At 48.1% G+C, this 23,148-nt stretch overlaps 9 non-coding genes and 1 pseudogene across 9 annotated transcripts; all 10 read left to right on the forward strand.

Annotated features, from left to right (window-relative positions):
* The first annotated feature begins 424 nt into the window (after positions 1 to 424).
* LOC130343208 (U2 spliceosomal RNA) lies at positions 425 to 615 on the forward strand. The gene has a single exon (XR_008882580.1). It is a non-coding gene; the product is annotated as a U2 spliceosomal RNA (small nuclear RNA).
* Positions 616 to 2,716: 2,101 nt separating this feature from the next.
* Positions 2,717 to 2,876, forward strand: LOC130343204 (U2 spliceosomal RNA; annotated as a pseudogene).
* Positions 2,877 to 3,569: 693 nt separating this feature from the next.
* Positions 3,570 to 3,764, forward strand: LOC130343199 (U2 spliceosomal RNA). Its single transcript, XR_008882575.1, has one exon. It is a non-coding gene; the product is annotated as a U2 spliceosomal RNA (small nuclear RNA).
* A 2,092-nt stretch (positions 3,765 to 5,856) lies between these two features.
* On the forward strand, positions 5,857 to 6,047 carry LOC130343209 (U2 spliceosomal RNA). Its single transcript, XR_008882581.1, has one exon. It is a non-coding gene; the product is annotated as a U2 spliceosomal RNA (small nuclear RNA).
* A 2,085-nt stretch (positions 6,048 to 8,132) lies between these two features.
* Positions 8,133 to 8,323, forward strand: LOC130343187 (U2 spliceosomal RNA). The gene has a single exon (XR_008882564.1). It is a non-coding gene; the product is annotated as a U2 spliceosomal RNA (small nuclear RNA).
* A 5,224-nt stretch (positions 8,324 to 13,547) lies between these two features.
* LOC130343210 (U2 spliceosomal RNA) lies at positions 13,548 to 13,738 on the forward strand. The gene has a single exon (XR_008882582.1). It is a non-coding gene; the product is annotated as a U2 spliceosomal RNA (small nuclear RNA).
* Positions 13,739 to 15,823: 2,085 nt separating this feature from the next.
* Positions 15,824 to 16,014, forward strand: LOC130343211 (U2 spliceosomal RNA). The gene has a single exon (XR_008882583.1). It is a non-coding gene; the product is annotated as a U2 spliceosomal RNA (small nuclear RNA).
* Positions 16,015 to 18,103: 2,089 nt separating this feature from the next.
* LOC130343212 (U2 spliceosomal RNA) lies at positions 18,104 to 18,294 on the forward strand. The gene has a single exon (XR_008882584.1). It is a non-coding gene; the product is annotated as a U2 spliceosomal RNA (small nuclear RNA).
* Positions 18,295 to 20,394: 2,100 nt separating this feature from the next.
* Positions 20,395 to 20,587, forward strand: LOC130343193 (U2 spliceosomal RNA). The gene has a single exon (XR_008882570.1). It is a non-coding gene; the product is annotated as a U2 spliceosomal RNA (small nuclear RNA).
* A 2,093-nt stretch (positions 20,588 to 22,680) lies between these two features.
* On the forward strand, positions 22,681 to 22,871 carry LOC130343213 (U2 spliceosomal RNA). The gene has a single exon (XR_008882585.1). It is a non-coding gene; the product is annotated as a U2 spliceosomal RNA (small nuclear RNA).
* Positions 22,872 to 23,148: the final 277 nt, after the last annotated feature.

Here is a 23,148-nt window from a genome sequence, read left to right on the forward strand (position 1 = left end):
CACAGGTAAGTCCAATGGGGTGCAGGCATGTCCTCTATGCTTACAGCTTCCCGTGGGTGTTGGTTTGATACCGTTTGGGGACAGCCAAGGAGGCATCTGCAGGCAACAAAGGTAGGTGTGTGCTTGTGTGTGTGTTTCCTATGCAGATCCTAAGCCCAGTGTCACATGCAAGTAGGAGGAGTAAGAAGGGTTCCTGGCAAATCCGGGTTATGGATTGCATTTAAAAAGGCCCCGTGGGAGTGCAATGGGCCCCTGTCTTGCTGCTTAGCAATAATGGTATGGGTTTAGGTTCTGCTGTGTGTACTGGTGGTTGACTGCCCCCCAGCCCAGAGTGTGCATGGAAAATTGTCTGGCAGCCTCCCTGACAGCAAGCAGTGATAGTGCCCATGAAGGGGACCTTGTTGGGCCCGCCCCTTTCACGGTTATCGCTTCTCGGCCTTTTGGCTAAGATCAAGTGTAGTATCTGTTCTTATCAGTTTAATATCTGATACGTCCCCTATCTGGGGACCATATATTAAATGGATTTTTGAGAACGGGGGCCGATTTCGAAGCTTGCTTCCGTCGCCCTATGCATTGACCCGATATGGCAGTATCTTCGGGTACAGTGCACCACCCCCTTACAGGGTTAAAAAGAAAGATTCCTACTTTCATTGCTACCTGCTTGCTGGCTAGCCAGCTAGCCAGCCCTGTGGGCCTTGCTGCTGCTGCAGCCAAAAAACAAAAGGTGGTGCTGCTGCTGCTTCTGCTGCTTCTGCTTCTGCTTGTGTCTGGCCCCTGTTGGAGCGTCCAGGCACAGGACTTCTGCTGCTGCTGACTAAATGGCCTCCTTAATTGGATCATTTGAGTAGCCAGCACACCTGTGCAGGTAGGGCATGACATGATAGGCAGCTGCCTTGATAGCGGGTGGGTGCTGAATGTTCCTAATTGACAAAATAAGATTAATGCTTATGAAGAAATATAAAATCTCATCCCTTCCCCAATATCGCGCCACACCCCTACCCCTTAATTCCCTGGTTGAACTTGATGGACATATGTCTTTTTTCGACCGTACTAACTATGTAACTATGTAACATAACATGGGGGGGGGGGGGGTCTCCTGGCTGTTCACACAGGTGTGTCATTGCTGTACATTGACCATGCATTGCTTCTGTGGTATTGCAAAGGCAAAGACAAATGCTTCCAGCCATCCATTGCACTAATGGATTGGTCATCAGCTGGCTGTCTATGTCCCGCATCAATATAGACCAAAGTACAGAGGGTTAGGCTATGCTATTGTGCACCTACCTGATGCATCAGAAGGTGCGAGGCCCTTGCTAAATTCTGTGCACAGACTTTGAGATCTATGCTTTAGACTGTATCTAAACCTGCTCCAACATGGACTGACATTCTGGCCTACTTTCAGCCGATGCGACTTGTCTGTCGCTGAACAGTCGCTTTTTATGTATTCAGCACCTATGTATAATGTTGTAAAAATGCTCTAGAAGCTAAAGTCGCAGAAATGTCACACATATTTGGCCTGCAACTTTCTGTGCGACAAATTCAGACAGGAAAAATCAGTATAAATCCTTAGAAAATTATCCCCCAGTGTCTCCATCTGCTGGCGGTATTGAATAAGCATTGCTGCACTGATGGGGTATGCATTAGACGAAAAAAAAGAAGAAAAAGAAGAATAATACGCCCAGAAAAGAGGCGAAAAGGAGAAAAACGTAAAAAAACGTGAAAAAAAAGTAAGAGGAAGAGAAGGGAAAAAAAGGTGGAAATGGGTTTAAAAGTGATTTCGGCGGAGAAATATATATATATATATATATATATATATATATATATATATATATATATATATATACGCGCACACACACACATATATATAAACGTATTCTCCGTTGAGATATTGCAGCCGCTGCTGTGTCCAGGCCCAGGAGCCTTAGCACTGTGCTGTGATGTCACTCAATACCACTGACATCACTAGGTGTAAACAACATCTCTCCTTTGCTGTGTATGTGACTATGGAGCTGTTTGGTGATGTCGTCTATTATGGCCTTCATAGAAGCAACAGGAGATTGTTGCATCCATCTAGAACCCTCAGAACTACAGTGCTATGATGTCACTCACTTCCACAGGCCTTGCAGAGTGTAAACAACAACAACCCAGCTTTGTTGTGTATGTAACCATAGGGATTTGTGATGTCACCTAGAACCTTCACAGCAGCGACAGCTTTATGAGGAGCATCAGCACTGCTCTGCCTGAGCAGAACCATCACCGCCATAGGTTGTCAAATAACCCGGATTTAACCCACACAGGTAAGTCCAATGGGGTGCAGGCATGTCCTCTATGCTTACAGCTTCCCGTGGGTGTTGGTTTGATACCGTTTGGGGACAGCCAAGGAGGCATCTGCAGGCAACAAAGGTAGGTGTGTGCTTGTGTGTGTGTTTCCTATGCAGATCCTAAGCCCAGTGTCACATGCAAGTAGGAGGAGTAAGAAGGGTTCCTGGCAAATCCGGGTTATGGATTGCATTTAAAAAGGCCCCGTGGGAGTGCAATGGGCCCCTGTCTTGCTGCTTAGCAATAATGGTATGGGTTTAGGTTCTGCTGTGTGTACTGGTGGTTGACTGCCCCCCAGCCCAGAGTGTGCATGGAAAATTGTCTGGCAGCCTCCCTGACAGCAAGCAGTGATAGTGCCCATGAAGGGCACCTTGTTGGGCCCGCCCCTTTCACGGTTATCGCTTCTCGGCCTTTTGGCTAAGATCAAGTGTAGTATCTGTTCTTATCAGTTTTCATGCTGGTTGGGATGGGTGCTGCATGGAGGATGCAGGTGTACCAGGGCTTTCCGGGGCTGGTTCTGAGGAATCAGCTCGACGGCTGCCCCGATGTGACCTGTTCCCTCCGGGTCTCGCCATGAGGCTGAGAGGGTCTAGAGCCGAGGTACTTTTGTGCCTCGGGGAGTGGTGACCCCGAGGTGCCGAAACTCACTGGGAGAATAGACTCACTGAGTTGAAGCACGGGCACCATAATCTCTTCACCTTGTGGCACTCACCTCTTGATTCCCGGCCTTCTGGCTAGGATCAGAGAAATTTTTATAGATCCGGCCGGATGTCCGGGCAGTATATCTGCACACATTCACTTATTTATTTCTTTTTTGTGTCACTGTGTCACTTTTTGCGTGTTGTGTGTTCACAGGATTTGTCAGGATGCGGTAGCCCTTCTGGGTGTCCCTCCTGGCGGTCTAGGGGAGGTGTGTGTGGCCATTAGGTTCCGCACCTCCCTGCAAACACCCCGGGTACTCCTGCTTTGGCAGGGTACCTACCGTAATCGGCTCTGCGGGCAGATACCTTGGCCAACGCCAAGGGGGATGCCGGGAGCATTTGTGGTCCCCTAGTAGCTTCGGTGAAAAGGGACATCGAACCTGGAACCTCGCAGGTACCTTTTGGTCCGGAGGTGAAGGGTAAGGTTTGTTGGGGGGCCTCTCTCCTATCGGAGAAGGGCTTGCGATAGACCGCATCCTTTGTGCACGTTTTTTTAGTGTAACACGTTTGCACTTTTTCTTGCACTTTGGGTGAATCGAAAGCACGTTCCTCGGCTTTAGATAAAATAAAAAAAAAAAAAAATAAAAAAAATCTGTTCTTATCAGTTTAATATCTGATACGTCCCCTATCTGGGGACCATATATTAAATGGATTTTTGAGAACGGGGGCCGATTTCGAAGCTTGCTTCCGTCGCCCTATGCATTGACCCGATATGGCAGTATCTTCGGGTACAGTGCACCACCCCCTTACAGGGTTAAAAAGAAAGATTCCTACTTTCATTGCTACCTGCTTGCTGGCTAGCCAGCTAGCCAGCCCTGTGGGCCTTGCTGCTGCTGCAGCCAAAAAACAAAAGGTGGTGCTGCTGCTGCTTCTGCTGCTTCTGCTTCTGCTTGTGTCTGGCCGCTGTTGGAGCGTCCAGGCACAGGACTTCTGCTGCTGCTGACTAAATGGCCTCCTTAATTGGATCATTTGAGTAGCCAGCACACCTGTGCAGGTAGGGCATGACATGATAGGCAGCTGCCTTGATAGCGGGTGGGTGCTGAATGTTCCTAATTGACAAAATAAGATTAATGCTTATGAAGAAATATAAAATCTCATCCCTTCCCCAATATCGCGCCACACCCCTACCCCTTAATTCCCTGGTTGAACTTGATGGACATATGTCTTTTTTCGACCGTACTAACTATGTAACTATGTAACATAACATGGGGGGGGGGGGGGTCTCCTGGCTGTTCACACAGGTGTGTCATTGCTGTACATTGACCATGCATTGCTTCTGTGGTATTGCAAAGGCAAAGACAAATGCTTCCAGCCATCCATTGCACTAATGGATTGGTCATCAGCTGGCTGTCTATGTCCCGCATCAATATAGACCAAAGTACAGAGGGTTAGGCTATGCTATTATGCACCTACCTGATGCATCAGAAGGTGCGAGGCCCTTGCTAAATTCTGTGCACAGACTTTGAGATCTATACTTTAGACTGTATCTAAACCTGCTCCAACATGGACTGACATTCTGGCCTACTTTCAGCCGATGCGACTTGTCTGTCGCTGAACAGTCGCTTTTTATGTATTCAGCACCTATGTATAATGTTGTAAAAATGCTCTAGAAGCTAAAGTCGCAGAAATGTCACACATATTTGGCCTGCAACTTTCTGTGTGACAAATTCAGACAGGAAAAATCAGTATAAATCCTTAGAAAATTATCCCCCAGTGTCTCCATCTGCTGGCGGTATTGAATAAGCATTGCTGCACTGATGGGGTATGCATTAGACGAAAAAAAAGAAGAAAAAGAAGAATAATACGCCCAGAAAAGAGGCGAAAAGGAGAAAAACGTAAAAAAAGTGAAAAAAAAGTAAGAGGAAGAGAAGGGAAAAAAAGGTGGAAATGGGTTTAAAAGTGATTTCGGCGGAGAAATATATATATATATATATATATATATATATATATATATATATATATACGCGCACACACACACATATATATAAACGTATTCTCCGTTGAGATATTGCAGCCGCTGCTGTGTCCAGGCCCAGGAGCCTTAGCACTGTGCTGTGATGTCACTCAATACCACTGACATCACTAGGTGTAAACAACATCTCTCCTTTGCTGTGTATGTGACTATGGAGCTGTTTGGTGATGTCGTCTATTATGGCCTTCATAGAAGCAACAGGAGATTGTTGCATCCATCTAGAACCCTCAGAACTACAGTGCTATGATGTCACTCACTTCCACAGGCCTTGCAGAGTGTAAACAACAACAACCCAGCTTTGTTGTGTATGTAACCATAGGGATTTGTGATGTCACCTAGAACCTTCACAGCAGCGACAGCTTTATGAGGAGCATCAGCACTGCTCTGCCTGAGCAGAACCATCACCGCCATAGGTTGTCAAATAACCCGGATTTAACCCACACAGGTAAGTCCAATGGGGTGCAGGCATGTCCTCTATGCTTACAGCTTCCCGTGGGTGTTGGTTTGATACCGTTTGGGGACAGCCAAGGAGGCATCTGCAGGCAACAAAGGTAGGTGTGTGCTTGTGTGTGTGTTTCCTATGCAGATCCTAAGCCCAGTGTCACATGCAAGTAGGAGGAGTAAGAAGGGTTCCTGGCAAATCCGGGTTATGGATTGCATTTAAAAAGGCCCCGTGGGAGTGCAATGGGCCCCTGTCTTGCTGCTTAGCAATAATGGTATGGGTTTAGGTTCTGCTGTGTGTACTGGTGGTTGACTGCCCCCCAGCCCAGAGTGTGCATGGAAAATTGTCTGGCAGCCTCCCTGACAGCAAGCAGTGATAGTGCCCATGAAGGGCACCTTGTTGGGCCCGCCCCTTTCACGGTTATCGCTTCTCGGCCTTTTGGCTAAGATCAAGTGTAGTATCTGTTCTTATCAGTTTAATATCTGATACGTCCCCTATCTGGGGACCATATATTAAATGGATTTTTGAGAACGGGGGCCGATTTCGAAGCTTGCTTCCGTCGCCCTATGCATTGACCCGATATGGCAGTATCTTCGGGTACAGTGCACCACCCCCTTACAGGGTTAAAAAGAAAGATTCCTACTTTCATTGCTACCTGCTTGCTGGCTAGCCAGCTAGCCAGCCCTGTGGGCCTTGCTGCTGCTGCAGCCAAAAAACAAAAGGTGGTGCTGCTGCTGCTTCTGCTGCTTCTGCTTCTGCTTGTGTCTGGCCGCTGTTGGAGCGTCCAGGCACAGGACTTCTGCTGCTGCTGACTAAATGGCCTCCTTAATTGGATCATTTGAGTAGCCAGCACACCTGTGCAGGTAGGGCATGACATGATAGGCAGCTGCCTTGATAGCGGGTGGGTGCTGAATGTTCCTAATTGACAAAATAAGATTAATGCTTATGAAGAAATATAAAATCTCATCCCTTCCCCAATATCGCGCCACACCCCTACCCCTTAATTCCCTGGTTGAACTTGATGGACATATGTCTTTTTTCGACCGTACTAACTATGTAACTATGTAACATAACATGGGGGGGGGGGGGGGGGGTCTCCTGGCTGTTCACACAGGTGTGTCATTGCTGTACATTGACCATGCATTGCTTCTGTGGTATTGCAAAGGCAAAGACAAATGCTTCCAGCCATCCATTGCACTAATGGATTGGTCATCAGCTGGCTGTCTATGTCCCGCATCAATATAGACCAAAGTACAGAGGGTTAGGCTATGCTATTGTGCACCTACCTGATGCATCAGAAGGTGCGAGGCCCTTGCTAAATTCTGTGCACAGACTTTGAGATCTATACTTTAGACTGTATCTAAACCTGCTCCAACATGGACTGACATTCTGGCCTACTTTCAGCCGATGCGACTTGTCTGTCGCTGAACAGTCGCTTTTTATGTATTCAGCACCTATGTATAATGTTGTAAAAATGCTCTAGAAGCTAAAGTCGCAGAAATGTCACACATATTTGGCCTGCAACTTTCTGTGCGACAAATTCAGACAGGAAAAATCAGTATAAATCCTTAGAAAATTATCCCCCAGTGTCTCCATCTGCTGGCGGTATTGAATAAGCATTGCTGCACTGATGGGGTATGCATTAGACGAAAAAAAAGAAGAAAAAGAAGAATAATACGCCCAGAAAAGAGGCGAAAAGGAGAAAAACGTAAAAAAACGTGAAAAAAAAGTAAGAGGAAGAGAAGGGAAAAAAAGGTGGAAATGGGTTTAAAAGTGATTTCGGCGGAGAAATATATATATATATATATATATATATATATATATACGCGCACACACACACATATATATAAACGTATTCTCCGTTGAGATATTGCAGCCGCTGCTGTGTCCAGGCCCAGGAGCCTTAGCACTGTGCTGTGATGTCACTCAATACCACTGACATCACTAGGTGTAAACAACATCTCTCCTTTGCTGTGTATGTGACTATGGAGCTGTTTGGTGATGTCGTCTATTATGGCCTTCATAGAAGCAACAGGAGATTGTTGCATCCATCTAGAACCCTCAGAACTACAGTGCTATGATGTCACTCACTTCCACAGGCCTTGCAGAGTGTAAACAACAACAACCCAGCTTTGTTGTGTATGTAACCATAGGGATTTGTGATGTCACCTAGAACCTTCACAGCAGCGACAGCTTTATGAGGAGCATCAGCACTGCTCTGCCTGAGCAGAACCATCACCGCCATAGGTTGTCAAATAACCCGGATTTAACCCACACAGGTAAGTCCAATGGGGTGCAGGCATGTCCTCTATGCTTACAGCTTCCCGTGGGTGTTGGTTTGATACCGTTTGGGGACAGCCAAGGAGGCATCTGCAGGCAACAAAGGTAGGTGTGTGCTTGTGTGTGTGTTTCCTATGCAGATCCTAAGCCCAGTGTCACATGCAAGTAGGAGGAGTAAGAAGGGTTCCTGGCAAATCCGGGTTATGGATTGCATTTAAAAAGGCCCCGTGGGAGTGCAATGGGCCCCTGTCTTGCTGCTTAGCAATAATGGTATGGGTTTAGGTTCTGCTGTGTGTACTGGTGGTTGACTGCCCCCCAGCCCAGAGTGTGCATGGAAAATTGTCTGGCAGCCTCCCTGACAGCAAGCAGTGATAGTGCCCATGAAGGGCACCTTGTTGGGCCCGCCCCTTTCACGGTTATCGCTTCTCGGCCTTTTGGCTAAGATCAAGTGTAGTATCTGTTCTTATCAGTTTAATATCTGATACGTCCCCTATCTGGGGACCATATATTAAATGGATTTTTGAGAACGGGGGCCGATTTCGAAGCTTGCTTCCGTCACCCTATGCATTGACCCGATATGGCAGTATCTTCGGGTACAGTGCACCACCCCCTTACAGGGTTAAAAAGAAAGATTCCTACTTTCATTGCTACCTGCTTGCTGGCTAGCCAGCTAGCCAGCCCTGTGGGCCTTGCTGCTGCTGCAGCCAAAAAACAAAAGGTGGTGCTGCTGCTGCTTCTGCTGCTTCTGCTTGTGTCTGGCCGCTGTTGGAGCGTCCAGGCACAGGACTTCTGCTGCTGCTGACTAAATGGCCTCCTTAATTGGATCATTTGAGTAGCCAGCACACCTGTGCAGGTAGGGCATGACATGATAGGCAGCTGCCTTGATAGCGGGTGGGTGCTGAATGTTCCTAATTGACAAAATAAGATTAATGCTTATGAAGAAATATAAAATCTCATCCCTTCCCCAATATCGCGCCACACCCCTACCCCTTAATTCCCTGGTTGAACTTGATGGACATATGTCTTTTTTCGACCGTACTAACTATGTAACTATGTAACATAACATGGGGGGGGGGGGGGGGGGTCTCCTGGCTGTTCACACAGGTGTGTCTGTCACGATGCCGGCTGGCAGGAGGTGGATCCTCTGTGCCAGAGAGGGATGGCGAGGACCGTGCTAGTGGACCGGTTCTAAGACACTACTGGTTTTCACCAGAGCCCGCCGCAAAGCGGGATGGTCTTGCTGCGGCGGTAGTGACCAGGTCGTATCCACTAGCAACGGCACCTCTCTGGCTGCTGAAGATAGGCGAGGTACAAGGGAGTAGGCAGAAGCAAAGTCGGACGTAGCAGAAGGTCGGGGGCAGGCGGCAAGGTTCGTAGTCAGGGGAGATAGCAATAGTTCTGGTACACAGGGTATAAACACACAAAGAACGCTTTCACTGGCACTAAGGCAACAAGATCCGGCAAGGGAGTGCAAGGGAGGAGACTAGATATAAGCAGGGAACAGGTGGGAACCAATTAAGCTAATTGGGCCAGGCACCAATCATTGGTGCACTGGCCCTTTAAGTCTCAGGGAGCTGGCGCGCGCGCGCCCTAGAGAGCGGAGCCGCGCGCGCCAGCACATGACCGCAGGAGACGGGAACGGGTAAGTGACCTGGGATGCGACTCGCAAGCGGGCGCGTCCCGCTGTGCGAATCGCATCCCCAACGGCCATGGCAGAGCAGCGCTCCCGGTCAGCGCTGACCGGGGAGCTGCAGGGAGAAGGACGCCGTGAGCGCTCCGGGGAGGAGCGGGGACCCGGAGCGCTAGGCGTAACAGTACCCCCCCCCTTAGGTCTCCCCTTCTCTTTATCGGGTAACTGCCTCCCCTGGGATGAGGACACCGGGAAAGGATGGAGGGATTCCTCAACGGCAGGCAGAACCGCAGGAGTAGGAATGGGGAGAGAGGGCAGAGGGCGGGACCTGGCACGGGGCAGTGTGACACCAGGACGAGGGCCATGAGGGGACACAGAAGCTTGCCTGATGGAACTGGGAGGGGGGGAAGGGCATTTCCTGTGGCAGGCAGAGTCCTTAATGACCTTAGGGGGACCAGATACAGGAGGAACCACAGAGTTACGGCAAGGGTTACTGGGAACCGGTTTTAGACAGTTCTTGGAACAAGAGGACCCCCAACTCTTGATCTCCCCAGTGGACCAATCCAGGGTTGGGGAATGAAGTTGAAGCCAGGGAAGTCCAAGGAGAATTTCCGAGGTGCAATTGGGGAGGACCAAAAGTTCAATCCTCTCGTGGTGAGATCCGATGCTCATAAGAAGGGGCTCCGTGCGGAAACGTATGGTACAGTCCACCCTGGCTCCGTTGACCGCGGAAATGTGGAGTGGCTTGACAAGACGGGTCACCGGAATCCGGAATTTATTCACAAAGGAGTCCCGAATAAAATTCCCAGAAGCTCCAGAGTCCAGGCAGGCCACGGCTGAGAGGGGAGAGCTGGCTGAAGTGGAAATCCGAACAGGTACCGTGAGACGTGGAGAAGCCGACTTGGCATCAAGAGACGCCACACCCACGAGAGCTGAGTGCGAGCGTGCGTTTCCCAGACGTGGAGGACGGATTGGGCAATCCACCAGAAAATGTTCAGTACTGGCACAGTACAAACAAAGATTCTCTTCCTTACGGCGATTCCTCTCTTCCAGGGTCAGGCGAGACCGATCCACTTGCATGGCCTCCTCGGCGGGAGGCCTAGGCGCAGATTGCAGTGGAGACTGTGGGAGAGGTGTCCAGAGATCTAAGTCCTTTTCCTGGCGGAGCTCTTGATGCCTCTCAGAAAAACGCATGTCAATGCGAGTGGCTAGATGAATGAGTTCATGCAGGTTAGCAGGAGTCTCTCGTGCGGCCAGAACATCCTTAATGTTGCTGGATAGGCCTTTTTTAAAGGTCGCGCAGAGGGCCTCATTATTCCAGGATAGTTCAGAAGCAAGAGTACGGAATTGTATGGCGTACTCGCCAACGGAAGAATTACCCTGGACCAGGTTCAGCAGGGCAGTCTCAGCAGAAGAGGCTCGGGCAGGTTCCTCAAAGACACTTCGAATTTCCGAGAAGAAGGAGTGTACAGAGGCAGTGACAGGGTCATCGCGGTCCCAGAGCGGTGTGGCCCATGACAGGGCTTTTCCAGACAGAAGGCTGACTACGAAAGCCACCTTAGACCTTTCAGTAGGAAACTGATCCGACATCATCTCCAGATGCAGGGAACATTGGGAAAGGAAGCCACGGCAAAACTTAGAGTCCCCATTAAATTTGTCCGGCAAAGACAGGCGGAGGCTAGGAGTGGCCACTCGCTGCGGAAGAGGTGCAGGAGCTGGCGGAGGAGATGGTTGCTGCTGCTGTAGCTGAGACTGAATCTGCTGTAGCTGCGACTGGAGTTGCTGAGTCATGGTGGTCAAGTACGACAGCTGGTGATCTTGTTGGGCAATCTGTCGGGCTTGCTGGGCGACCAGTGTGGGGAGGTCGGCGACAACAGGCAGAGGAACTTCAGCGGGATCCATGGCCGGATCTACTGTCACGATGCCGGCTGGCAGGAGGTGGATCCTCTGTGCCAGAGAGGGATGGCGAGGACCGTGCTAGTGGACCGGTTCTAAGACACTACTGGTTTTCACCAGAGCCCGCCGCAAAGCGGGATGGTCTTGCTGCGGCGGTAGTGACCAGGTCGTATCCACTAGCAACGGCACCTCTCTGGCTGCTGAAGATAGGCGAGGTACAAGGGAGTAGGCAGAAGCAAAGTCGGACGTAGCAGAAGGTCGGGGGCAGGCGGCAAGGTTCGTAGTCAGGGGAGATAGCAATAGTTCTGGTACACAGGGTATAAACACACAAAGAACGCTTTCACTGGCACTAAGGCAACAAGATCCGGCAAGGGAGTGCAAGGGAGGAGACTAGATATAAGCAGGGAACAGGTGGGAACCAATTAAGCTAATTGGGCCAGGCACCAATCATTGGTGCACTGGCCCTTTAAGTCTCAGGGAGCTGGCGCGCGCGCGCCCTAGAGAGCGGAGCCGCGCGCGCCAGCACATGACCGCAGGAGACGGGAACGGGTAAGTGACCTGGGATGCGACTCGCAAGCGGGCGCGTCCCGCTGTGCGAATCGCATCCCCAACGGCCATGGCAGAGCAGCGCTCCCGGTCAGCGCTGACCGGGGAGCTGCAGGGAGAAGGACGCCGTGAGCGCTCCGGGGAGGAGCGGGGACCCGGAGCGCTAGGCGTAACAGTGTCATTGCTGTACATTGACCATGCATTGCTTCTGTGGTATTGCAAAGGCAAAGACAAATGCTTCCAGCCATCCATTGCACTAATGGATTGGTCATCAGCTGGCTGTCTATGTCCCGCATCAATATAGACCAAAGTACAGAGGGTTAGGCTATGCTATTGTGCACCTACCTGATGCATCAGAAGGTGCGAGGCCCTTGCTAAATTCTGTGCACAGACTTTGAGATCTATACTTTAGACTGTATCTAAACCTGCTCCAACATGGACTGACATTCTGGCCTACTTTCAGCCGATGCGACTTGTCTGTCGCTGAACAGTCGCTTTTTATGTATTCAGCACCTATGTATAATGTTGTAAAAATGCTCTAGAAGCTAAAGTCGCAGAAATGTCACACATATTTGGCCTGCAACTTTCTGTGCGACAAATTCAGACAGGAAAAATCAGTATAAATCCTTAGAAAATTATCCCCCAGTGTCTCCATCTGCTGGCGGTATTGAATAAGCATTGCTGCACTGATGGGGTATGCATTAGACGAAAAAAAAGAAGAAAAAGAAGAATAATACGCCCAGAAAAGAGGCGAAAAGGAGAAAAACGTAAAAAAACGTGAAAAAAAAGTAAGAGGAAGAGAAGGGAAAAAAAGGTGGAAATGGGTTTAAAAGTGATTTCGGCGGAGAAATATATATATATATATATATATATATATATATATATATACGCGCACACACACACATATATATAAACGTATTCTCCGTTGAGATATTGCAGCCGCTGCTGTGTCCAGGCCCAGGAGCCTTAGCACTGTGCTGTGATGTCACTCAATACCACTGACATCACTAGGTGTAAACAACATCTCTCCTTTGCTGTGTATGTGACTATGGAGCTGTTTGGTGATGTCGTCTATTATGGCCTTCATAGAAGCAACAGGAGATTGTTGCATCCATCTAGAACCCTCAGAACTACAGTGCTATGATGTCACTCACTTCCACAGGCCTTGCAGAGTGTAAACAACAACAACCCAGCTTTGTTGTGTATGTAACCATAGGGATTTGTGATGTCACCTAGAACCTTCACAGCAGCGACAGCTTTATGAGGAGCATCAGCACTGCTCTGCCTGAGCAGAACCATCACCGCCATAGGTTGTCAAATAACCCGGATTTAACCCACACAGGTAAGTCCAATGGGGTGCAGGCATGTCCTCTATGCTTACAGCTTCCCGTGGGTGTTGGTTTGATACCGTTTGGGGACAGCCAAGGAGGCATCTGCAGGCAACAAAGGTAGGTGTGTGCTTGTGTGTGTGTTTCCTATGCAGATCCTAAGCCCAGTGTCACATGCAAGTAGGAGGAGTAAGAAGGGTTCCTGGCAAATCCGGGTTATGGATTGCATTTAAAAAGGCCCCGTGGGAGTGCAATGGGCCCCTGTCTTGCTGCTTAGCAATAATGGTATGGGTTTAGGTTCTGCTGTGTGTACTGGTGGTTGACTGCCCCCCAGCCCAGAGTGTGCATGGAAAATTGTCTGGCAGCCTCCCTGACAGCAAGCAGTGATAGTGCCCATGAAGGGCACCTTGTTGGGCCCGCCCCTTTCACGGTTATCGCTTCTCGGCCTTTTGGCTAAGATCAAGTGTAGTATCTGTTCTTATCAGTTTAATATCTGATACGTCCCCTATCTGGGGACCATATATTAAATGGATTTTTGAGAACGGGGGCCGATTTCGAAGCTTGCTTCCGTCGCCCTATGCATTGACCCGATATGGCAGTATCTTCGGGTACAGTGCACCACCCCCTTACAGGGTTAAAAAGAAAGATTCCTACTTTCATTGCTACCTGCTTGCTGGCTAGCCAGCTAGCCAGCCCTGTGGGCCTTGCTGCTGCTGCAGCCAAAAAACAAAAGGTGGTGCTGCTGCTGCTTCTGCTGCTTCTGCTTGTGTCTGGCCGCTGTTGGAGCGTCCAGGCACAGGACTTCTGCTGCTGCTGACTAAATGGCCTCCTTAATTGGATCATTTGAGTAGCCAGCACACCTGTGCAGGTAGGGCATGACATGATAGGCAGCTGCCTTGATAGCGGGTGGGTGCTGAATGTTCCTAATTGACAAAATAAGATTAATGCTTATGAAGAAATATAAAATCTCATCCCTTCCCCAATATCGCGCCACACCCCTACCCCTTAATTCCCTGGTTGAACTTGATGGACATATGTCTTTTTTCGACCGTACTAACTATGTAACTATGTAACATAACATGGGGGGGGGGGGGGGGGGGGTCTCCTGGCTGTTCACACAGGTGTGTCATTGCTGTACATTGACCATGCATTGCTTCTGTGGTATTGCAAAGGCAAAGACAAATGCTTCCAGCCATCCATTGCACTAATGGATTGGTCATCAGCTGGCTGTCTATGTCCCGCATCAATATAGACCAAAGTACAGAGGGTTAGGCTATGCTATTGTGCACCTACCTGATGCATCAGAAGGTGCGAGGCCCTTGCTAAATTCTGTGCACAGACTTTGAGATCTATACTTTAGACTGTATCTAAACCTGCTCCAACATGGACTGACATTCTGGCCTACTTTCAGCCGATGCGACTTGTCTGTCGCTGAACAGTCGCTTTTTATGTATTCAGCACCTATGTATAATGTTGTAAAAATGCTCTAGAAGCTAAAGTCGCAGAAATGTCACACATATTTGGCCTGCAACTTTCTGTGCGACAAATTCAGACAGGAAAAATCAGTATAAATCCTTAGAAAATTATCCCCCAGTGTCTCCATCTGCTGGCGGTATTGAATAAGCATTGCTGCACTGATGGGGTATGCATTAGACGAAAAAAAAGAAGAAAAAGAAGAATAATACGCCCAGAAAAGAGGCGAAAAGGAGAAAAACGTAAAAAAACGTGAAAAAAAAGTAAGAGGAAGAGAAGGGAAAAAAAGGTGGAAATGGGTTTAAAAGTGATTTCGGCGGAGAAATATATATATATATATATATATATATATATATATATATACGCGCACACACACACATATATATAAACGTATTCTCCGTTGAGATATTGCAGCCGCTGCTGTGTCCAGGCCCAGGAGCCTTAGCACTGTGCTGTGATGTCACTCAATACCACTGACATCACTAGGTGTAAACAACATCTCTCCTTTGCTGTGTATGTGACTATGGAGCTGTTTGGTGATGTCGTCTATTATGGCCTTCATAGAAGCAACAGGAGATTGTTGCATCCATCTAGAACCCTCAGAACTACAGTGCTATGATGTCACTCACTTCCACAGGCCTTGCAGAGTGTAAACAACAACAACCCAGCTTTGTTGTGTATGTAACCATAGGGATTTGTGATGTCACCTAGAACCTTCACAGCAGCGACAGCTTTATGAGGAGCATCAGCACTGCTCTGCCTGAGCAGAACCATCACCGCCATAGGTTGTCAAATAACCCGGATTTAACCCACACAGGTAAGTCCAATGGGGTGCAGGCATGTCCTCTATGCTTACAGCTTCCCGTGGGTGTTGGTTTGATACCGTTTGGGGACAGCCAAGGAGGCATCTGCAGGCAACAAAGGTAGGTGTGTGCTTGTGTGTGTGTTTCCTATGCAGATCCTAAGCCCAGTGTCACATGCAAGTAGGAGGAGTAAGAAGGGTTCCTGGCAAATCCGGGTTATGGATTGCATTTAAAAAGGCCCCGTGGGAGTGCAATGGGCCCCTGTCTTGCTGCTTAGCAATAATGGTATGGGTTTAGGTTCTGCTGTGTGTACTGGTGGTTGACTGCCCCCCAGCCCAGAGTGTGCATGGAAAATTGTCTGGCAGCCTCCCTGACAGCAAGCAGTGATAGTGCCCATGAAGGGCACCTTGTTGGGCCCGCCCCTTTCACGGTTATCGCTTCTCGGCCTTTTGGCTAAGATCAAGTGTAGTATCTGTTCTTATCAGTTTAATATCTGATACGTCCCCTATCTGGGGACCATATATTAAATGGATTTTTGAGAACGGGGGCCGATTTCGAAGCTTGCTTCCGTCGCCCTATGCATTGACCCGATATGGCAGTATCTTCGGGTACAGTGCACCACCCCCTTACAGGGTTAAAAAGAAAGATTCCTACTTTCATTGCTACCTGCTTGCTGGCTAGCCAGCTAGCCAGCCCTGTGGGCCTTGCTGCTGCTGCAGCCAAAAAACAAAAGGTGGTGCTGCTGCTGCTTCTGCTGCTTCTGCTTGTGTCTGGCCGCTGTTGGAGCGTCCAGGCACAGGACTTCTGCTGCTGCTGACTAAATGGCCTCCTTAATTGGATCATTTGAGTAGCCAGCACACCTGTGCAGGTAGGGCATGACATGATAGGCAGCTGCCTTGATAGCGGGTGGGTGCTGAATGTTCCTAATTGACAAAATAAGATTAATGCTTATGAAGAAATATAAAATCTCATCCCTTCCCCAATATCGCGCCACACCCCTACCCATTAATTCCCTGGTTGAACTTGATGGACATATGTCTTTTTTCGACCGTACTAACTATGTAACTATGTAACATAACATGGGGGGGGGGTCTCCTGGCTGTTCACACAGGTGTGTCATTGCTGTACATTGACCATGCATTGCTTCTGTGGTATTGCAAAGGCAAAGACAAATGCTTCCAGCCATCCATTGCACTAATGGATTGGTCATCAGCTGGCTGTCTATGTCCCGCATCAATATAGACCAAAGTACAGAGGGTTAGGCTATGCTATTGTGCACCTACCTGATGCATCAGAAGGTGCGAGGCCCTTGCTAAATTCTGTGCACAGACTTTGAGATCTATACTTTAGACTGTATCTAAACCTGCTCCAACATGGACTGACATTCTGGCCTACTTTCAGCCGATGCGACTTGTCTGTCGCTGAACAGTCGCTTTTTATGTATTCAGCACCTATGTATAATGTTGTAAAAATGCTCTAGAAGCTAAAGTCGCAGAAATGTCACACATATTTGGCCTGCAACTTTCTGTGCGACAAATTCAGACAGGAAAAATCAGTATAAATCCTTAGAAAATTATCCCCCAGTGTCTCCATCTGCTGGCGGTATTGAATAAGCATTGCTGCACTGATGGGGTATGCATTAGACGAAAAAAAAGAAGAAAAAGAAGAATAATACGCCCAGAAAAGAGGCGAAAAGGAGAAAAACGTAAAAAAACGTGAAAAAAAAGTAAGAGGAAGAGAAGGGAAAAAAAGGTGGAAATGGGTTTAAAAGTGATTTCGGCGGAGAAATATATATATATATATATATATATATATATATATATATATATATATATATATACGCGCACACACACACATATATATAAACGTATTCTCCGTTGAGATATTGCAGCCGCTGCTGTGTCCAGGCCCAGGAGCCTTAGCACTGTGCTGTGATGTCACTCAATACCACTGACATCACTAGGTGTAAACAACATCTCTCCTTTGCTGTGTATGTGACTATGGAGCTGTTTGGTGATGTTGTCTATTATGGCCTTCATAGAAGCAACAGGAGATTGTTGCATCCATCTAGAACCCTCAGAACTACAGTGCTATGATGTCACTCACTTCCACAGGCCTTGCAGAGTGTAAACAACAACAACCCAGCTTTGTTGTGTATGTAACCATAGGGATTTGTGATGTCACCTAGAACCTTCACAGCAGCGACAGCTTTATGAGGAGCATCAGCACTGCTCTGCCTGAGCAGAACCATCACCGCCATAGGTTGTCAAATAACCCGGATTTAACCCACACAGGTAAGTCCAATGGGGTGCAGGCATGTCCTCTATGCTTACAGCTTCCCGTGGGTGTTGGTTTGATACCGTTTGGGGACAGCCAAGGAGGCATCTGCAGGCAACAAAGGTAGGTGTGTGCTTGTGTGTGTGTTTCCTATGCAGATCCTAAGCCCAGTGTCACATGCAAGTAGGAGGAGTAAGAAGGGTTCCTGGCAAATCCGGGTTATGGATTGCATTTAAAAAGGCCCCGTGGGAGTGCAATGGGCCCCTGTCTTGCTGCTTAGCAATAATGGTATGGGTTTAGGTTCTGCTGTGTGTACTGGTGGTTGACTGCCCCCCAGCCCAGAGTGTGCATGGAAAATTGTCTGGCAGCCTCCCTGACAGCAAGCAGTGATAGTGCCCATGAAGGGCACCTTGTTGGGCCCGCCCCTTTCACGGTTATCGCTTCTCGGCCTTTTGGCTAAGATCAAGTGTAGTATCTGTTCTTATCAGTTTAATATCTGATACGTCCCCTATCTGGGGACCATATATTAAATGGATTTTTGAGAACGGGGGCCGATTTCGAAGCTTGCTTCCGTCGCCCTATGCATTGACCCGATATGGCAGTATCTTCGGGTACAGTGCACCACCCCCTTACAGGGTTAAAAAGAAAGATTCCTACTTTCATTGCTACCTGCTTGCTGGCTAGCCAGCTAGCCAGCCCTGTGGGCCTTGCTGCTGCTGCAGCCAAAAAACAAAAGGTGGTGCTGCTGCTGCTTCTGCTGCTTCTGCTTCTGCTTGTGTCTGGCCGCTGTTGGAGCGTCCAGGCACAGGACTTCTGCTGCTGCTGACTAAATGGCCTCCTTAATTGGATCATTTGAGTAGCCAGCACACCTGTGCAGGTAGGGCATGACATGATAGGCAGCTGCCTTGATAGCGGGTGGGTGCTGAATGTTCCTAATTGACAAAATAAGATTAATGCTTATGAAGAAATATAAAATCTCATCCCTTCCCCAATATCGCGCCACACCCCTACCCCTTAATTCCCTGGTTGAACTTGATGGACATATGTCTTTTTTCGACCGTACTAACTATGTAACTATGTAACATAACATGGGGGGGGGGGGGGGTCTCCTGGCTGTTCACACAGGTGTGTCATTGCTGTACATTGACCATGCATTGCTTCTGTGGTATTGCAAAGGCAAAGACAAATGCTTCCAGCCATCCATTGCACTAATGGATTGGTCATCAGCTGGCTGTCTATGTCCCGCATCAATATAGACCAAAGTACAGAGGGTTAGGCTATGCTATTGTGCACCTACCTGATGCATCAGAAGGTGCGAGGCCCTTGCTAAATTCTGTGCACAGACTTTGAGATCTATACTTTAGACTGTATCTAAACCTGCTCCAACATGGACTGACATTCTGGCCTACTTTCAGCCGATGCGACTTGTCTGTCGCTGAACAGTCGCTTTTTATGTATTCAGCACCTATGTAAAATGTTGTAAAAATGCTCTAGAAGCTAAAGTCGCAGAAATGTCACACATATTTGGCCTGCAACTTTCTGTGCGACAAATTCAGACAGGAAAAAATCAGTATAAATCCTTAGAAAATTATCCCCCAGTGTCTCCATCTGCTGGCGGTATTGAATAAGCATTGCTGCACTGATGGGGTATGCATTAGACGAAAAAAAAGAAGAAAAAGAAGAATAATACGCGCCAGAAAAGAGGCGAAAAGGAGAAAAACGTAAAAAAACGTGAAAAAAAAGTAAGAGGAAGAGAAGGGAAAAAAAGGTGGAAATGGGTTTAAAAGTGATTTCGGCGGAGAAATATATATATATATATATATAATATATATATATATATATATATATACGCGCACACACACACATATATATAAACGTATTCTCCGTTGAGATATTGCAGCCGCTGCTGTGTCCAGGCCCAGGAGCCTTAGCACTGTGCTGGTGATGTCACTCAATACCACTGACATCACTAGGTGTAAACAACATCTCTCCTTTGCTGTGTATGTGACTATGGAGCTGTTTGGTGATGTTGTCTATTATGGCCTTCATAGAAGCAACAGGAGATTGTTGCATCCATCTAGAACCCTCAGAACTACAGTGCTATGATGTCACTCACTTCCACAGGCCTTGCAGAGTGTAAACAACAACAACCCAGCTTTGTTGTGTATGTAACCATAGGGATTTGTGATGTCACCTAGAACCTTCACAGCAGCGACAGCTTTATGAGGAGCATCAGCACTGCTCTGCCTGAGCAGAACCCATCACCCGCCATAGGTTGTCAAATAACCCGGATTTAACCCACACAGGTAAGTCCAATGGGGTGCAGGCATGTCCTCTATGCTTACAGCTTCCCGTGGGTGTTGGTTTGATACCGTTTGGGGACAGCCAAGGAGGCATCTGCAGGCAACAAAGGTAGGTGTGTGCTTGTGTGTGTGTTTCCTATGCAGATCCTAAGCCCAGTGTCACATGCAAGTAGGAGGAGTAAGAAGGGTTCCTGGCAAATCCGGGTTATGGATTGCATTTAAAAAGGCCCCGTGGGAGTGCAATGGGCCCCTGTCTTGCTGCTTAGCAATAATGGTATGGGTTTAGGTTCTGCTGTGTGTACTGGTGGTTGACTGCCCCCCAGCCCAGAGTGTGCATGGAAAATTGTCTGGCAGGCCTCCCTGACAGCAAGCAGTGATAGTGCCCATGAAGGGCACCTTGTTGGGCCCCGCCCCTTTCACGGTTATCGCTTCTCGGCCTTTTGGCTAAGATCAAGTGTAGTATCTGTTCTTATCAGTTTAATATCTGATACGTCCCCTATCTGGGGGACCATATATTAAATGGATTTTTGAGAACGGGGGGCCGATTTCGAAGCTTGCTTCCGTCAGCCTATGCATTGACCCGATATGGCAGTATCTTCGGGTACAGTGCACCACCCCCCTTACAGGGTTAAAAAGAAAGATTCCTACTTTCATTGCTACCTGCTTGCTGGCTAGCCAGCTAGCCAGCCCCTGTGGGCCTTGCTGCTGCTGCAGCCAAAAAACAAAAGGTGGTGCTGCTGCTGCTTCTGCTGCTTCTGCTTGTGTCTGGCCGCTGTTGGAGCGTCCAGGCACAGGACTTCTGCTGCTGCTGACTAAATGGCCTCCTTAATTGGATCATTTGAGTAGCCAGCACACCTGTGCAGGTAGGGCATGACATGATAGGCAGCTGCCTTGATAGCGGGTGGGTGCTGAATGTTCCTAATTGACAAAATTAAGATTAATGCTTATGAAGAAATATAAAATCTCATCCCTTCCCCAATATCGCGCCACACCCCTACCCCTTAATTCCCTGGTTGAACTTGATGGACATATGTCTTTTTTCGACCGTACTAACTATGTAACTATGTAACATAACATGGGGGGGGGGGGGGGGGGTCTCCTGGCTGTTCACACAGGTGTGTCATTGCTGTACATTGACCATGCATTGCTTCTGTGGTATTGCAAAGGCAAAGACAAATGCTTCCAGCCATACATTGCACTAATGGATTGGTCATCAGCTGGCTGTCTATGTCCCGCATCAATATAGACCAAAGTACAGAGGGTTAGGCTATGCTATTGTGCACCTACCTGATGCATCAGAAGGTGCGAGGCCCTTGCTAAATTCTGTGCACAGACTTTGAGATCTATACTTTAGACTGTATCTAAACCTGCTCCAACATGGACTGACATTCTGGCCTACTTTCAGCCGATGCGACTTGTCTGTCGCTGAACAGTCGCTTTTTATGTATTCAGCACCTATGTATAATGTTGTAAAAATGCTCTAGAAGCTAAAGTCGCAGAAATGTCACACATATTTGGCCTGCAACTTTCTGTGCGACAAATTCAGACAGGAAAAATCAGTATAAATCCTTAGAAAATTATCCCCCAGTGTCTCCATCTGCTGGCGGTATTGAATAAGCATTGCTGCACTGATGGGGTATGCATTAGACGAAAAAAAAGAAGAAAAAGAAGAATAATACGCCCAGAAAAGAGGCGAAAAGGAGAAAAACGTAAAAAAACGTGAAAAAAAAGTAAGAGGAAGAGAAGGGAAAAAAAAGGTGGAAATGGGTTTAAAAGTGATTTCGGCGGAGAAATATATATATATATATATATATATATATATATATATATATATATACGCGCACACACACACATATATATAAACGTATTCTCCGTTGAGATATTGCAGCCGCTGCTGTGTCCAGGCCCAGGAGCCTTAGCACTGTGCTGTGATGTCACTCAATACCACTGACATCACTAGGTGTAAACAACATCTCTCCTTTGCTGTGTATGTGACTATGGAGCTGTTTGGTGATGTCGTCTATTATGGCCTTCATAGAAGCAACAGGAGATTATTGCATCCATCTAGAACCCTCAGAACTACAGTGCTATGATGTCACTCACTTCCACAGGCCTTGCAGAGTGTAAACAACAACAACCCAGCTTTGTTGTGTATGTAACCATAGGGATTTGTGATGTCACCTAGAACCTTCACAGCAGCGACAGCTTTATGAGGAGCATCAGCACTGCTCTGCCTGAGCAGAACCATCACCGCCATAGGTTGTCAAATAACCCGGATTTAACCCACACAGGTAAGTCCAATGGGGTGCAGGCATGTCCTCTATGCTTACAGCTTCCCGTGGGTGTTGGTTTGATACCGTTTGGGGACAGCCAAGGAGGCATCTGCAGGCAACAAAGGTAGGTGTGTGCTTGTGTGTGTGTTTCCTATGCAGATCCTAAGCCCAGTGTCACATGCAAGTAGGAGGAGTAAGAAGGGTTCCTGGCAAATCCGGGTTATGGATTGCATTTAAAAAGGCCCCGTGGGAGTGCAATGGGCCCCTGTCTTGCTGCTTAGCAATAATGGTATGGGTTTAGGTTCTGCTGTGTGTACTGGTGGTTGACTGCCCCCCAGCCCAGAGTGTGCATGGAAAATTGTCTGGCAGCCTCCCTGACAGCAAGCAGTGATAGTGCCCATGAAGGGCACCTTGTTGGGCCCGCCCCTTTCACGGTTATCGCTTCTCGGCCTTTTGGCTAAGATCAAGTGTAGTATCTGTTCTTATCAGTTTAATATCTGATACGTCCCCTATCTGGGGACCATATATTAAATGGATTTTTGAGAACGGGGGCCGATTTCGAAGCTTGCTTCCGTCGCCCTATGCATTGACCCGATATGGCAGTATCTTCGGGTACAGTGCACCACCCCCTTACAGGGTTAAAAAGAAAGATTCCTACTTTCATTGCTACCTGCTTGCTGGCTAGCCAGCTAGCCAGCCCTGTGGGCCTTGCTGCTGCTGCAGCCAAAAAACAAAAGGTGGTGCTGCTGCTGCTTCTGCTGCTTCTGCTTCTGCTTGTGTCTGGCCGCTGTTGGAGCGTCCAGGCACAGGACTTCTGCTGCTGCTGACTAAATGGCCTTCTTAATTGGATCATTTGAGTAGCCAGCACACCTGTGCAGGTAGGGCATGACATGATAGGCAGCTGC

Source organism: Hyla sarda, unplaced genomic scaffold (genome assembly GCF_029499605.1).
Source record: "Hyla sarda isolate aHylSar1 unplaced genomic scaffold, aHylSar1.hap1 scaffold_675, whole genome shotgun sequence".
In the NCBI taxonomy this organism is placed as follows: Eukaryota; Metazoa; Chordata; class Amphibia; order Anura; family Hylidae; genus Hyla; species Hyla sarda.